Source organism: Antechinus flavipes, chromosome 2 (assembly GCF_016432865.1).
Source record: "Antechinus flavipes isolate AdamAnt ecotype Samford, QLD, Australia chromosome 2, AdamAnt_v2, whole genome shotgun sequence".
Lineage (NCBI taxonomy): Eukaryota > Metazoa > Chordata > Mammalia > Dasyuromorphia > Dasyuridae > Antechinus > Antechinus flavipes.
The window spans coordinates 23374081-23392553 of NC_067399.1; positions in this window are offsets into that span (position 1 = coordinate 23374081).

Consider the following 18473-nt stretch of genomic DNA (forward strand, 5'->3'; position numbering starts at 1 on the left):
TTTTTTTCAGGGAAGATGAGGTTCTTAATACAATAAGCAAGTGAACTGGACTTTAGTTATTAACACATAAACATTACTAAGTTATACAATTCCTCCCCTTCTGCATTTTTTGGTCCAGATCCATACTGTCATGGATGTAGAAATATCCCAGTGAGGAATTCCTTCTATCAGTAAAGATTTTTATTATTATTATTTTTATTATAGCTTTTCATTTACAAGATATATGTATGGGTAATTTTTCAGCATTGATAATTGCAAAACCTTTTGTTCCAGTTTTTCCCCTCCTTCTCCCCACCACCTCCCCCAGATGACAGGTTGACCAATACATGTTAAATATGTTAAAGTATAAGTTAAATACAATATACGTATACATGTCCATACAGTTATTTTGCTGCACAAAAAGAGTCGGACTTTGAAATAGTGTACAATTAACTAGTGAGGGAAATCAGAAATGCAGGTGGACATAAATAGAGAGACTGGGAATTCTATGTAGTGGTTCATAGTCATCTCCCAGAGTTCTTTCGCTGGGTGTAGCTGGATCAATTCATTACTGCTCTATTGGAACTGATTTGGTTCATCACATTGTTGAAGAGGGCCACGTCCATCAGAATTGATCATCATATAGTACTGTTATTGAAGTATATAAAGATATCCTGGTCCTGCTCATTTCACTCAGCATCGGTTCATGTAAGTCCCTCCAGGCCTTTCTGAAATCATCCTGTTGGTCATTTCTTATAGAACAATAATATTCCATAATATTCATATATCACAATTTATTCAGCCGTTCTCCAATTGATACCAGTAAAGGTTTGAATCCTCTTCAATTAAGTCTTAGAGAGTTGCCTGGGGATCTGAGAATAACTTGTTCAAGATCATACAGCCCAGCATGTCACAGATGAAACATGTGACAGTCACATGAAACTTGAATTCAAGTCTTTCTATCTTTATGACAGGGTTTCTATTTATTAACATTTTGCTTCTTATCTTGACCCTAAAAAATACTTAATAAATATTCTTAATAATAAGATAAAAAGGAGTGACTGATTTGTGAGCATCTGGCAAAGATAGTTTGATCACTAAGAATCATCAAGATTTTTGATGACTCAAATTTGATGCCTCAGATTTGGAGATGACTCCAAGCCAGGAGAGATTTGTAATGTCATCTAAAGATTATAAGGAAAACCAAAGGCCAAATTAGATCCTAAAAGGTCTTTAAAATTTATTTACTAGTTTTTTGATATTTAAATTTATTAGATTATAATTTACATTTTTCCTTATCTCCTCTCACTCCTCCTCAAGATGGCAATCTGAGATAGGTTATACATGTATAATCATATTAAACATGTTTCCACATTAGTCACATTGTGAAAGAATAAGAACAAAAGGGAAAACCTGAGAAAGAAAAAAAAAAACAGCACCAAAAGTAAAAATAATATGTTTCAAAATGTGTTCAAATCCCATAGTTCTTGCTCTGGATGTGGACACAATTTCCCATCATGAATCTTTTAGAAATATCTTAGATTATTGTGTTGCCAAGAAAAACCAAAGTATCAAAATTGATCATCTACATAATGTTGCTCTTCAAAATATCTTTAAAAGGAAGAACAACAGGCAGAATATGGTAAGATGAAATTTCATTGGAGTTTTTACATATTGTAGTACTCCAATGGAATGAAAATTTCATGAAAGTTGGGACTATTTTTTTCTTTTGTGTATGTGTTACAAGAGTCTAGCAATACACTAATTGATCCTTGGCAAATGCTTATTAGATTGGATTGGATCGGATTGGAATATAGATAAATAAGTTACGTTCCATAATTAAATTTAAAATGGCAGTAAATAAAAGACATATGTATACATACATAAATACACACTATATTTTCTGGGAAGTAAAGATTTAAGGATTTTTGTAGAGGGAAAGCTTAATATTTCGACAATGTGACTTGACCTTGTTGTGAGAGGAAAAAAAACACAGTAGTCTCCAACTGCATTCATAATTAATCATCAATAATTATGACCATAATTGAGGAGAGTTAATGACATTTATGTAGCATTTCAAGCTTTTAATGACATTTTATATGCATCACACTACTGTGAAGTAAGTGTTATTTGCAGATGAGTATACTGAGACTTGGAGATGTTGACTTGGCCAGGAGCTAATTGAGAAATTTTTTTTTGATCAAGTATAGTTTCGACTGCCTAGCCTTTGTGTCCCACTTTCATTCCAAGATTCTGGAATTCTTTTTTCAAAACATTTTCCTACAACCAATTATTGCGTTTGTTAATAACACAATATCTCGTCTCCTTGGCAACTCCCCATTCAGTACCTTTCTGTTACCTCTCTCTCATTACATGCAAACCTGTACACCTCTTCTTCCATGCTTTGAAGGCTCCAGCACAGCTCAGCAGTAGAATAACAACCAACACTATGCCCAGTGCCAGGAACCAAGATTTCTCTTTTGTGAGGTTTCCAGGGACTGTGGGGAGAAAAGGGAGATTATAATTGGATATACATTCAATGGAAAAAGGGGAAGGGAAATGAAATGACACCCTGAGACATGGTCTCCTGGGGAAGCGATGAGTCTGCTTGGCTTAAGCATTCACCTGAATATACAGCAGTTGTCTTTAGCGCAACATGTTCCACCACACAGGTAAAATTCATGCCTCGGTCTTCTGGTGGGAGCTCTAAGGTAATATGGAGGTAGAAGGTAGAGTCCATATTGGGCAGGATGCCACTGGACATCTCCTTTCCCCATACACCCAGCTCCCCATTCTTCTCCCACTGCAGCAGGATGGAACGTGGGTAGAAGCCGGTGGCTGTACAGGAGAGAATGATGCTGCCTTCTGTGTTGACACGGCGAGATACGGTCATCTCAGGGGGCACTGGGAGCAGAGTTCAAGAAAAAAGACTTCATGTCATAATTTAAGTGAATATTTGATGCTTCCCTTGTTTCCATTAATTTTCCCTAAGCATCCCTTATTTTGTTTCACCACAATTACCCATTATCTCCTCAAAGTAGCATGATAAGTTATAACTCTTTGAATTTTCTTGGACACCTAAAAAAGTGTTATATAAACGCTAACTATAGAATCAGCATCTGTTGGTGTTGATGGCCATATCAACAATATTCTAAACCAAATTCAAGTAGTCTGGTCTGCTATAATGAATTAAGAATGGAATCTTCTTCAGATTCTTCCCATGATTTCATCAGTGGAAACTGTTTTAATGATGAAGATTACAGACCTCTTATGCTATAACAAAAATATTATCCTTGTGTTTCTGTCACTGCCTCTTCAAACTCCAACAAAATAAAAATAAAACATTACATGATGGTTATAACAAAATCTTCTGATTATGGTGTTCTAAATTTGGCTAGATGTCTTCCTAGTCCATCATTCTTGGAATTGTATGTAAAGTTTTTCCAACTTGGTAGAACATGGCCAAATATGTATTTACTTTGCCATAACCTTTGAGTTGCCATGCCTTGACGGGGCTGACAAGAAGAGATTAAGTTTAGCAGAAGGAATGGAAGGAAAGATAGAAAGAAAAAAGGAAGAAAAAGAAAAAAGGAGGGAAGAAAAAGGATAGAGAACAAGAATGACAGAAGAAAAGAAAGAAGAAAAAATAGAAAGAGGAAAAAAAAGAAACAAGGACAAAAAAGAAAGGAAAAAAAGTAGAAAAAAGGAGATAAAGTGGAAAAAAGAAACAAGGAAATGAGAAAGAAAGAAAAAGAAAGAAAGAAACTCAATCTTTTTCGCATTTCTCTGACTTTCATATTGCAAGATGGGGTTATGGTCAGAAGCCATGCATCTTGCCTATTTTTCTAGGGCTCCAATTACTATACAGAATGAAGGAGATGAATGGACCTCCTGGGAGGAACTGGGAAGAAGCAAAAACTCACCATTATCCCTTATGCTTTTGTAGCCCATGATTTTCCTCATAAAGTCAACACAAAATTGATTCATGTAGCGTTTCCTCAGATCAGTCCAGAAGGGGCTCTCCAGAATGTGCTGGTATTGTTTGGCTTCAGGCTTCAGGTACTCCCACTGTCCAACTTCTTCATCTATCCTGTAATACTCCTCTCCATCCCAAATTATGTGGACGTGGCTCTTTACCTTGATGTCACTGTCTATTTCACAGTCTGCAAGGAGCTGTGCTGTGTGGTTTCCTATGGAGGGATATTGGGGTAGGTTCCTCTAGGACTGGTGAAGAGGGAGAAATTAGTAAGTAGGATCAGTTGCAGCCCATCCCTAAACTGAGGGCTCAGACAAGGGCACCCATCCTCTGAGTTCAGGTTTATTGATTAAAAAAAGTTTGGAAAATCAAAGTTCTTGGGTGAAAGGTGAAAGGTGTCTTAGAAGGATTATAGAAGAGATTGCACAGCCCAAGATGTGCAATCAAGTGAATGAAGCCTAAGGCTCAGGAATTCTTTAATGCTTTCTCCAAGTTAATAAATAACAATGAACTGGGACCAAAGACATCCATTTCAATGGAATGATCTACTGGGGATGGATTGACTGGACTTGGAAGAGAAATAGACAAGGTAATGATGAAAAGATGACTTACTGTTATGGTTTGTATCATTCGTTGCTAAGAAATGCATCATCCAATGGAAATGTTGCTCATGGTCCACCAATAAATTGCGCCTCTCGATAATGTAAGCGTCTCCCAGTGCTTCAGTGATCCAGGGTATCTTGATAATAAGTTGCTGGTTTTCTTTGTTATAGAATCCCACTTCAACTTCATCCATGAAGCTAATTGCACTTAGTTCCAAGAGAGAATAGGTTGTACCCACTGCAATGAACTGACCCACATGCCTGTGGTGTACTGAATTATGGGAAGGAAGAGAAGAAGAGAAAATGGTATTTCAGATTTGGGGTTAACAGAGGATCAGTGATTCCTCCCATCCATTCCTTTGCCTTTCCTCTGCACCCCATCATCAGTACAGGTAATTACGAATAACTCTAAAATCTCCAAACCTTAGTCTGTCTGTCATCTGTCTGTCTGTCTCTCCCCCTAGTACTCCAAGTATCACTAGTTATGTGGTGGATATTAGAAATGGGATTCAAACCTAGTTGTGGTAGATACAGTGCCGTGCTGGTAGTCAGGAAGACCTAAGTTCAAATCCAGATTTAACTACTTAACTTCTTTAAGATTCAATTTCTTCATCCATAGAATTGGTATATAATAATTATACTTATTTCTCTATTGTTCTAATGACCAAATGAAATGTTTGTAAAGCACTTAGCACAGTGCCTGCAATGTAGTTGAGGCTTAATAAAGATTTATTTGAAAAAAAAACTTTTCTTTGGATCTTTCTAGTTAGATTGCCTATAGGTAACTGAAACTCAACAAGTCAAAAACAGAACTCATTATCTTTCCAACTAAAGCACTCATCTTCCTTACTTTCAATTTCTGTCAAAAACACCACTAATATTCCAATGACTCAGGTTTATAATCTCACATTCATTCTCTCTTCCTCCTTTCCTCCATCCCCCAATATTTGATCATTGACTTAGACCTACTGATTTTATCCCAGAACTTCTCTCAAACCCATTTCTTTCTCTCCATTTACAACCCCAGTTCCCCAGTTCTAATCTTCTTTCCCTTTCACTTGAACTTTTGCAGTTTCCTCCTAATGTTCTCTTTCTTCAGATCTCTTTCCTCTCCAATCAGTCTTTTGCTAAATTATCTTTTGCTAAAGCTCATCACTCTTTTCCTTTAAACAGCTCTAGTGGTTCCTTTATTGCCTCTAGGATAAAATACAAATTTTTCAAACTAAGGATATTTAATGCTATTCATAGCCTGCATCCACCAACCTTGGAGGCTTTTTTCAATCGCCCTCTCCTAGTACAATCGACATTTCAACCAAATCAGCCCACTTATTCTTCACAACCACCATTCTATCCTGCAGGTTTTTTGCTGTGATTGTTTTCTCAGCCTACAGTGTAATTCCTTATCACTTCCAGTTTTGAGAATCCCAAAATTTCTCTAAACTACAGTCCAGATTTACCTCTTACAAAGTTTCCCCTAATTCCTGCATCTACTAGTGTTCTGCCCCAATTAGAAATTGATTTGTATTTAATTATATATGTGATGATTATGTATATCCTTGGGAGTGCTTGCTATAATACATGGAACAGAGAAGAGAATTTATGTGATACACATGAAAGAGCTTTGGAAACAGAAGAACTAGGTTTGAATCCCATTTCAAATGCTAAGTGTGGCACTTTGGGAAACTCACATAACCTCTCTGGGTCTCAGTTTCCAAATCTGTAAAATGACAAAATTGGACTCTATGACCTTTCTAGTCCCTTCCTGTTCCTTCATATATTCTGTCCTCTTCACTCCCATAGCCTTGACCCTAGTTTGGGTCCTCTCCCCTACAATAGCTCCTCATTGGTCTTCATCCCATTGTCCCTTCAGCTGCCAAAATGATTTCTCTAAAGCATTCCTGTGGTTATATCACTCTCCTCATTAATAAACTTCAATGTCTTTCTCTTACCTCAAAGATAAAGTTCTTTTCTTGGCATTTAAAAACTTTTAGAATGAGGATACTTCTAGCCTTTTCTCATTGCCTCATACTTACTCCTCTTCCTCATTCAGGTACAGCTTACTTGCTGTTCTCCACACTTGAACTCTATCCAGTCCCCCATCCTGCCTTTGTCCTCTCTGTCTCTGTGTCTGGAACGATCATTATCCTTACTTCCACTTCCTGGCTTCCCTGGATTCCTTCCAATCTCAGTTAAAATATTATCTTCGGGAAGCCTTTCCCAGCGTCCACAATTGCCAGAGCTTTCCTCTCCTAAATAAACTTCTGTCTACTCTGAATGTAACTTGTAGGCATCTTTTTATTATGAGTTGTGTCCTCCATTATAATGTGGGTTCCTTGGAGGCCGAGACCAGGTTTTATTTACTTTATCCTTGGGACTTAGAATGTTAATTGAAGTATACAAATTGTTCAATAAATACTTGTTTAATGACTTATTGGCTAACTTGAAAACCCCATTGAATACAATGGCTGAGCTTCCCCCATCAGACCCAAATCTCAATAGTCTCCCTCTCTATCTGATCCCTTTCTCCTTAGACTTACCTGCCTGGGTCAGAATGAGGAACCAAGCTGAAGAGAGCCATCTCCACCTCCTCTGACACTCCATGATCTTCAGGATGGGGCTGCCCAGTGTGTCAACCACACACCAGTGTGGAAGGTTTTAAGCTCTGTGTTTGTGTCCCAGGCACTGCCTGAATGAAAACTACAACCTCCTATGTATATATAACATGTCTCCCTATCTTCTCTCCCCACCCAGAGTGGGTTTGGCTTGGCCGAGGCTGTCTTCCTGTCACCACTATGATGCCTGCTAAAAACCAAAACTTTTCCTGTCGAGAAGGTGTAAGAAAGGAAGTGAAAGAGTCTGTAGTAAGAGCAGGACGTCTCAGAACACGGTTATCACTAAACATGCTCTGGGGCCTGGAGATGGGCTGGTTCAGTGACAACCATCAGTGACAACAAAGGGCTGGTTTTCCGAAATGGTGCTTGAACCTAGAAATTTTTAGGTCTGAAATGATCACCAGAGAGACATCATCCTGGAGGAGAGATATAGGAAAGAGATCCCATTCCCTCTTTCCTTTCACTACCTTCAGGGAGTCCCCGCTCTAATGGGAAGATAGAATCCTTGATTTTAGGAAGTTCCTGAATTTATGGGGGCAGATTTTAATGGAACTATGGCTATAAAAGTATGCTATTAACTATAACAACAATGACTTTTACCCTTTAAGGTTAAAAAAGGACTTCACATACGTTATTATCCCATTTGATCCTCACAACAATGTTTGAGGTAGGAGCTATTCTTTTATTTATTTTTCAGATTAAAAAAAACAGAGGCTGAGAGAAATTAAATAGATTTCCCCAGACTGATACCATAGAAAATTTTTAAGGAATAATTGAGAGGTGTCCTGCTTTTGTTGGCATCTTGACACTGCCCCTTGATGTATTTCTGATGATATTCTGATTGTTGTCCTGCCCTAGCCAAAACTCCACAGAAATCCTTACAAACCAGTCAGCTTGCCCTTTCAAGGCCAAACCCCAGAAAAATCCTTAATCACTCACTGAATCAATCAGGTTCAGGTCTACATGGTATGTTACCACATCATCCATCTAATTCAGACACACTAGACATACGACAGAAATCAGCCAATAAGTAGCACCGACAGGATATAGAACAGAATATCGAATCAGAAACCTCAATATATCTTTCCTTTGACATAGTGCATACATACTCTCCTTCTTTATTGTCCTTTGCATTAACATAAGTTAATAAGTCATCATAAGATGACATTGGCCAATTATAATATCATTGAATTACATGAGTACCCTCCTATCCCTGCACTGTGCTTTTCTGTATGGATTCTGGGTAAAGACATGCATGATTCCATCAACTCTTTTGGACCTTCCCATGTTAGCAAATTCCTTCTGTGATCTCAAAAATCTACCTATCATGTAATCAGATCCCATAAATAGCTTTGTCTTGTTTTGCTGGGCTGCTAACTCCTTTAAGGGAGACAGTCTTGATGTTTGAGAGTGATCTGACCCAAATGAGCAAATACAGTATTGTACACCAGATCTCTGAAAGCTGCCCATTCCTTTTCTGCTCCACTACTGCTAATTTACCACCCTCCCCCAAGTTAACAATGAATTGTTCCCTCTTAGAAAAGTGCTCTAATCTTTTGAAATTAATTCTTCTAGTAGTTTTTTTGCCTTGGGGCCAGCACTTTTGTTGAATGCCAAATAGTCAGCTTGGGGAGAAGTCTATGATCAGTCCAGAACTCTGCACAACACATTGCCTGTGTCAGTCTCACATCCTGTCTGTTTCTCCTCCTTACAATCACATAGTCTATGAAATGTTTGCTGCGAGGGTGCATCCGTGCAATTTTATTGCATTTGGGTAAACAGAATAGCATCTTGGTGATGAGATGCATAGTGATAAGTGACCACTGCTGTTGCTACACTCACAAACGTCAAGACTAATTTGATGAAAATGATGGGGAAATTCAGAAGCTGCTAAAGGAAAAGCAAGAACTCCATGGGGTGTACCAGCAGGATAGTTCATCCGTCTCTAAGAAAGCAGTATTCAATTCTATCAAAAGTAGAATACAAGCAAAACTTAGAGATGCAGGATTTTTGGCTAGGTAAGAAGGCAGATGAAATTCATTATTCTGCTAATAATAACCCAAAGCACTTTAATGATACCCTAAAGTCTATTTACAGAATAAAAAGACCTATGGTGCATCTCAACTACTTAGTGCTGATAGAGCCACACTGATTAGTGATAAGGACATGATCCTAGAGAAACACGCTGAACACTTAAACAGAGTATTCTCGATAGGCCATCAACAATCCATGCTGAAGCCATTGACCATTTTAGTCAGGTTGAAATCACTCTCTTCTGAAGTTTCAACTGAAAAGAGGATTTGGAAACCATAGGCTACTTTGGTATGGCAAAGCACCTGGTGCTGGTTCTATTCCAGCTGAGAGTTGCAAGATGGGGAATCTACTCCTCATACAAAAAGCTGACTGAAATTTTCCAGACTATAAGGCAAGAGAAGGTTATGCCCCAGGAGTTCAGGGATGCCTTCATTGTCCATCTCTATAAAGATGAAGGGAATAATTTGTCCTGTGACAATCATGGGGTGTGTGTGTGTGTGTGTGTGTGTGTGTGTATTTCTCTTTGTCATTGCTAACAAGATTCTTTCCAGAGTTCTTAAAAATAGGTTGATCCTCCACCTGGAAGAGGGTCATCTACTTGGGAGTCATTGTGACTTCAGAAGGTTGACACAGTGTTTGCTGTCAGACAACTCCCAGAGCAATTCCAGAAGCAGAATAAAGATATGTAAGCAACATTTGTAGATCTGACCAAGGCCTTTGAGAACAGTGTCAATCACAAGGACTTGTGGAAAATAACGTCAAAATTTGGTTGCCAAGAGAAGTTGATCAGTATAGTAATTCATTTTCATGATGGTGTGCTTGTCCAGGTTCCAGACAATGGACAATGCTTTCGAGCTTTCCTAGTCACCAATGGAGTGAAACAAAACTATGTGCTTGCTCCCATTTTTCAACCCTGTTGCCAGATACCTTTAATAAGAATAAACATGGCTTTAAAGTGTCAAACTCTTCAATTTAAAAAGTCTACAAGAAAAAAACAAAAGTGGAGGGGGTGCTGGGGTATGATTTTGTTGTTGTTGTTGTTGTTTGCCGATGATTGTGCCTTTGAAGCTTAGCTGCAACAAAGCTTGGATCGGTTCTTTGCTACTTGTATTAATTTTGGCCTAAGAATTAACATCCAGAAAACATAGGCACTCCATCAGCCAGCACCACACTATCCATTTGTAGAATACAGAAACTGTAACTGTATCAGTTACAGCAAGTGAGGTAATATGGAATGTTGTGGATTAGCTCACTTACATGATCAAGTTTTAGTGACTGAAATATTCTCACTTTATGTCACAACTTAGCATGACTTTGAGGAGAGTGAAGGCTGCTTTATGCAAAATAGAAAAAGAGGGAGGGATGGTTAATAAGAGGAGGAGGAAGTAGATCAGACTAAACTGTCTTTCTACTTCCCCCACTAGAACACATAGAAAATTCCCTACAATTACCAGGGAGGACTTGGTTCCTTCAATTTTTTCCTCAAGAGGTTTGATCTCAGAGCCCTCATTCTCTTGACATTTGAGGTCATTTTCATTTCCAACTCCTTGGCCTTTGTAGCTTCTGAAATCCTGGTTGCCTCCCCCATGGAGAGATGGCCCCAGTGTTTGAAAGTCAACCAGTGACCACTATCGTTATCTTCAGTGAACAAAGTCCAACATCCAGGAGGTTTCTGGATGAGAATTTGGCCACAGAGTAAAGTTCAGTGAGTGATTAAGGAACTTCAAGGAGGAAGAGTTGGTTCATGAAATTTATGGAGAAAATTCTATCTGTCAACCCCTTTTTCCCACCCTTCTAGATGATATATATCTCCATACAGCTGGGCTTCAGGCACCCAGTGCAAGACCTGTTTGCCCAGCTCTTAAAGTTGTAGCTTCTCCTGATGTCTGGTTCAAGTACCACCTTCTACCACCTTTCTTGATCTCCTCCCTCTCCCCCATATCTTTCCTCCCCAAACCCTCCATCTTTAGATAAAGTCAAGATGATATAATAATAATGATGATAATGGTTAACATTTACACAGTCTACTATGTGACAGGCACTATCCTAAGTACTTTATCAAAATGATCTTACTTGATCCTCACAACAATCCTGGAAATTAGGAGAAGTTATTATTCCCATTTTACAGCTGAGGAAACTGAGGAAAACAAAAGTCATTTTCAGTTGGATCTATTTCTTTGTGAACTTATATGGGGTTATTTTAGCAAAGATACTGGAGTGGTTTGCCATTTCCTTCTCCAGCTCATTTTACATATGAGGAAACTGAGACAAACAGGGTTATGTGACTTGTCCAGGGTCTCACAGCTAGTATGTGTTTAAAACCAGATTTGAATTCAGGCCTTCCTGATTTTAGACTCAGCACTCTATCCACTATGCCATCTAGCCACCCCCCAAGCCAGAGGACTTGGGTTCAAATGCCACTTTTGTATGATCTGGGCAATTTATTAAATTCTGTAGACCTCAATTTCCTCATCTATAAAATGAGAGGGCGGACTTGAGGGTCATTGAGATCCTTTCCATTTTAAAAACTGTTATTCTAAATGTATTCATGTTAGTTCCACAGCTTTTCATTTTTTTGAGTTTATACATCTTTATTGACCACCTTTGCTGACTCCAGTAAGAGGATAAACCCTAAATTATCATTCTCTCTTTATCAGCAGGGACATACACAGCACTTCAAAATGAACAGGCTCTTCCTTTTCGTTTCATGAACAAACATTTAATGAAGTCATTAAATACAAGGAACCTTTTAGATGTTTCTGTATACATCTTTGATCTCTTCACGCACACACACACACACACACACACACACATATGCATTTGTATGTATATATTACATTCTTCCACACACACAGATACACACAAACACACACACACACACACACACACACACACTCACAGACTATTCTCAGGGGACTGTGAGTTGCCCTTCAACTTGGTTGAATGAAAGTCAAGTTCATTTGCCTATCACATAAAGACTATTCTTCTCTTGAAAACTGGGGCCACATCTTTCAGTCCTGCAGAGCTTGATGTTTGAACATCACTGTAAAGAGTTCTCATGGAATTCCCCTCCCATTCCCCTCCTCCCTGCCCCACCCCTTCTTCACTTCCCCTAGTTCTCAGCACTCAGTTATTTCTGATCCCAGGACCTGAATGAGAGAAGGGAGAGCTGGGAGTCCTTGAGCCAAGAGCTGCAGACTCCTTGGTTTTCTGTGTAGGTTCAGCCCCGATTCTGCCCCCTCCCCATTTTGACCTGTTGAGACAGGATGCTGAGCTGTTGGCTCAGATCAGCTCTGTCTTATTCTTCCCGTAGGACTAATTTGCAATTATTTGTTTTTGACATAATGAGCTTTAGGATCACTGACAGAGCTCTGGAAGAGGCCTTGGAGATCACTTAGTTGGAGTCCTCCACTTTACAGGATAGGAAACCGGGCACAGGACAGCAAATGCTTTGCCCAAAGAGGCTGGCCTGCAGGTGACGGGCACTTGGAGGCAAAGTGCCCTCTTTATCTCAGTAAAACCCCTGTCTCAGGCAGATATACTTCAGTGCTAGGAGATGCTGGAATAAATGAATAAACAAATGAATGAATCAATTTTTTAAAAGTGTTTATTGCTTCAGACATTATTAACCACTGCAGATACAAATGTCAAAAGAATATAGCCCCTTCTCAAAGCATTTATAGTTCAGGGGGAGAAAACAACACATATAAGAGAATGGTGACTAGAGAAAGAGGCTTCGATCTGAGGAATCTCAGGGATGGGGATTGAAATCATAGGACAGCACATGTTTAATCTACATTGGATTACTTGCTGACTAGGGGAGGGGGTGAGGGAAGAGAGAGAGAGAAAACAGAAGGTTTTCCAAGGATGAATGTTGAAAACTATCTTTGCATATATTGGAAAATAAAAAGCTATTATTAAAAAACGACATAGGATGAAAGTGGGGGATAGAGGAATACCAAGGAACACTGAATCCCTCTGGAAAATGGAAAGAGTCATCCTCTTACTTCCTGACAAATTAAGATGCATTAGAGGTACTCTGCTTGACTTCAGAGGGCAGAACCAGAAACAATAGATGAATGTGGCAAAGAGACAACATATTTTGCCTTGATGATGGGAAAAATTTCTTAATGATTATAGCTTTAAAAAGTTGTTTCCTCTGAAGGAAGATTCCCAGTATTTTTAGTGAACCATTGGTGGTCTACCATAGGATGTTTCCAGGAGTCACGCAAAATACTTAGGAACTGGATGCATTGTAATCTGCTGCATGGGAAGAGTTACTCTCATGGATGAGATCGCATATCCTTCAACACAGCAAAGTATTCATTTCAGAACTGGGATTATTTTCTCCCTAACTACAGCACAGGCCTCTTAAGAATATGAAGTGAACAGATCTTTTACTTCTTTGATATCCCTCACAGTTTTAACTCAAGGGATGTCTGAGAGAAATGGTTATTTCTCTCTTGCATTAATAACTAATTATTATATTGAGACCAAACTTGTTTCCTTTTCTACTTCCTTATCCAGAAATCAGTCAGTGTAGAAAATCTTTCTAAAAAGTTTACCCACCAGGATGCCTGAAATCTAATGAAAGATAGAAAAAGAAATGATAATTTTAGGCTAATGGGTGCTTTCCTGACATATAAGTTAATAAGTTATATTGCCCTTTGAGAAAGGTAAATTACCTTCATAGATTTACCTTTTCAGGCTTCCTTTCCCTCAACCATGGCGTGAGAGGCTTGGAGGAGGCCTTGGAGAAATAATTTTCTTTCTAGACATAGATTCGTGATCCTGTAATTCTTGCATGGACTGTTTTTCTCTGATGCTCTCCTTTTCACTTGGTACCACAGTCTGGTTTGGTTTTACCCCACACACCACCTTGTCATTTGATTCTGCTCATTTCCCTTACTGAGGTTACTAGTCAGCCTACTATTGAGTTAAGGGGGAATCCCCAAGCATTGGGGTTCTCTTTGATGGAGAAGGTAGAAAAGATGAAAATGACCACAGAGACCAAAATGGTAAGGCATCTGAGGTAGAGAAAACTTTACTGAGTGATGGACTTGCTGAGCTGGAAAGAACCTTCAAGGCCATCTAATCCTCCCGAATAAGACAACCTTCTACACTATCCTTGGTGCCTGGGCATGTGGTTATTTAACCTTTGCATCAAGACCTCCAGTGATGGGAGGGACTAGCTAGTGCTGACTAGTTCCATTAAACAAAAGTTCTAATAGTGAGAACTTAATCTCCAATTTTACTTTGCCCCAGAAAAAGGTTCAAGGGGAAGGTGAAGAGGGAATTTTGCTACAGAGAGCATTGTAGTGCAGTTAAACAACTCTGGATTTGCAATCAAAGAGCTTGGGTTCAAATTCTGACTTTATCTTTGACTTGCAAAAGATCTCAGTTTCCTCAAATGTAAAATGAGAGAATGGGCTAACTAACCTTATTGTTCCATTCTTTCTCTGTGATCTCCTATGACTCTTAGGCAGTGAGAGAGCACACATGGGGTCTGATCAGAGAATTGGCAATGAGTTTAGAATCAGAAAGGGAGAACTGGGATCAGTGGTTGAGAATTGCAGAGACTTAACTTCAGTAAGGGAGAAAAGCTTATTAATAACTAGATCAATCCTCCAGTCGAATGGGGTGAACTGGAAGACAGGGAGCATTAGAATATGTCATTAGATATCTTCAAACTGAGATTGAATGAGTCCTTTTTGAGGAGGGCATAGAAGGAACTATTGATCAGAGCCAGGTTGAATTGGTTCCCCAGAGGTCCTTTCAGTGCTGACCTTCTCTATCTGCAGGAGCAATATGAGGAAGTAAGGCTTGTTGATTGTAAAGGAAGAACTACTCCTCCATACACTCCCTCCCTGCCCAAGGAGCCCATTCTTTCAAAGTAAAGGTTCTCTATGATGGATCTTTGTGTCTATTATAAGACTTAGCACTTTCTCAGTTCAAACAATAGTTATAAGTGCTAGATGAATTCAGGGCTCTGTGGCAGACCATCGATACTTGAAACTGCTATGAGTTTCCTATTCTCACCACAGACCCTATTTCATTTTTACTTTCAAGGTTACCAGACATGTTCAGGTTCTGCATAGCAAAAAAACATCCAAGCCAGCAATGATAGTCTCGGTCAGGGTCAATCTAAGTTAAGATGGGGATGAGGAGTGAGAAGGAAGTGCTTATCTAGAGACTGTATCTCTTTTTGAATAGTCCTGGGGTAGAGTTTGGAGATGGAAGTCCCTTCCACTAGAGTTTCAATATCCAGTCAAAGGAGAAGGAAGAGGAACCAGAGAAGGTCTTTCTCATCCTTGCTGCTCTATACTCCAATGGACGTCTAGGCAAGTGAGTCTAGGGGAGCAAGTGGGAGGAAGGATGGGAGACACTATGGTCTGGATCTGAGGAGGGTCTCAGTCTTTGTCCCAGTGGAAGAGTCTTGATATGGACAAAAGACATTCAAGGAAGCAAAAAAAAAAAAAAAACAACCCAAGGGCAATATGACAATAATCATAAGTGCAGAGGATGGATCTGATGGGATACTTTCCTTCTATCTAAGCAGATAGTAGTTCAGGGAAATCTTCCAGTGAGAAAGTGAGGTTCAACCTCAGAGAACTAAAATCAAGAGGATTTAGGGCTGGGTGGGGGACCTACAATTACACAGGCAGTGAAAAGTAGAGAAGAATAGGGTTTAGTCTCAAGGAATAGAATCTCAAGCACCTAAACAGTCAATTCTAAACGTTTATTTAGAGAAGAAAGGAGCTCCCAGGCTGTCCTATAATAAAGAGGGAACAAAGGAGGAAAAGTTAATCAACTTTGAGGGGATTTAAAAGGAGAAACTCAGAGAAATGGGAGAAAATATAGGGGTGACATCTCATAGATAGGAAGCATACTTACTTGGTTGCCCACTTGGAATTTATGGAAAATATTTTTATTTGATTTCTTGGTTGGCTCACCTTGTGTTGAGTTGACTTTTTGAACCAAAGGCATCTCCAGTGTCCTACTAGAACCCATTCCACAGGATTATGGGGAGATGCTGAAAGGAGGCAATTCAAGTAAAGCATTTTTCAATCTTTAAAGCACCATAGAAATTCTAATGATTGTTGTTATTATAATTCTAAATACACAATTTCATTACTCCAGAGGAGGAATTTCCCATTATCAGTTCAGGTCAGCACCTGTTATAAACCTTCGTCTCAGGAAATTGTCGCTTTGACCACCGAAAGGCAAATGAGTTAAACTATTTGACACAGCCAGTATGTGTCAGAGATAGAACTTGAATCCAGACCCTTATGGCTCTACTCTACCATACTGCCTTTATTAGTATTATTTTGACTACTGCCACGTCTGCTTCTGCTGATACTATCATCAATAGAATGAAATTCATGATATGTATATACAAAACAATTATCATAATTTTTAAAATTTCAGTAGTATTTTTTCCAAACACATGTAAAGATGGTTTCTGCTTTCATTTTTGTAAGACTTTGTATTCCAATTTTTTTCCCTCCCTCCTTTGTCTCTTCCTTATGCAAAACAGTAAATAATTTGACTTAGGTTAAATATGTGCATTTTTTTCTTCTAAAAATTATTTTTTCTGGTTATATACATTCTTTTTAAAAATACACATTTCTTTATGAATTATGTTGAGAAAGAAAAAAGAGGAAAAACCATGGGAGAAAAACAACCAGTAAAAAGGGAAAAAAAGTGAACATAGCATGTATTGATTTACATTCAGTTTCCTTGGTTCTTTTTTTGAATGTAGATGGCATTTTCTGTCTAAAGTCTATTGGGATTGCCTTGGATAATGAACGACTGAGAAGAACCAAGTCTAATTCATCATCACATAAATCTTGCTGTTACTCTGTATGCCGTATTTCTGGTTCTGCTTGTTTCGCTCAACATCAGTTCATGTAAATCTTTCCAGTCCTTTCTAAAATCAGCTTGTTCATCTTTTTTATAGAACAATACTATTCTATTACCTTCATATTTCATAACTTATTCATTCATTCCCCAACTGATGAACATCCACTCATTTTCCAATTCTTTGCCACCACAAAAGAGCTGCTACAAACATTTTTTTGGTATATATGGGTCTTTTCCCTTTCTTTATGATTTCCTTGGGATAAAGACCCAGTAATAGCATTGCTGGATCAAAGGGTATGCACAGTTTTATAGCCCTTTGGGCATAGTTCCAAATTACTTCCACCAACAATGTATTAGCTTCTCAGTTTTTCTAAATCTCCTTCAACATTTATTATTATCTTTTCCTGTCATCTTAGCCAATATAAAAGGTATGAGAAGGTACCTCAGAATTGTTTTAATTTGCAGTTCTCTAATCAATAGTGATTTAGAACATTTTTTTCATATGACTCTAGATGGCCTTAATTTCATCATCTGAAAATTGTCTTTCATATCCTTTGACCATTTATCAATTGGGGAATGACTTGTATTCTTAAAATTTCAATAGAGTTTTTTTTATATTTTAGAAATGAGGCCTTTATCAGACACACTGGCTGTAAAAATTTTTTTCTCCAGCTTTGTATTTCCCTTTTAATTTTGTTTGTAATGGTTTTGTTTGTGCAAAACCTTTTTAATTTAATGCAATCAAAGTTGTCCACTTTGCATTTTATAATGTTCTCTAGTTCTTTGGTCATAAATCCTTTTTCTCCAAAGATCTAATAGGTAAACTATCCCTTGCTTTTCTAATTTGTTTATGATAATATCATTTATGCCCAAACCATGTACCTATTTTGAACTTATTCTGGCATGGAGTGTGAGATTTAGGTCTATTCTGAGTTTCTTGACATTATTTTCCAAATTTCCTAGCAATTTTTGTGAAATAGTGAGTTCTTATCCCAGAGGATAAAGTTTTGGGCTTTATCAAATACTAGATTACTATAATCATGGATCATTGTGTCATATGTGTCTAACCTATTCCATTGATCCAGCACTCTATTTCTTAGCTAATACCAAATGATTTGGATGACAGCTGGTTTATAATATAGTTTTAGAACTGGCACTGCTAGACCGTCTTCTGTTGCAATTTTTTATTAATTCCCTTGATTTTCTTGATCTTTTGTTCTTCCAGATGAATTTTGTTATATTTTTTTTTTAGCAATTTGGTATGGCATTGAACAGGTAGACCAATTTAGGTATCATTGTCATTTTTATTATATTAGCTTGGTCTAATCATGAGCAATTGGTTTAGATATGACTTTGTGTGAGAAGTGTTTTGAAATTGTGTTCATACGGTTTCTTGGTTTGTCTTGG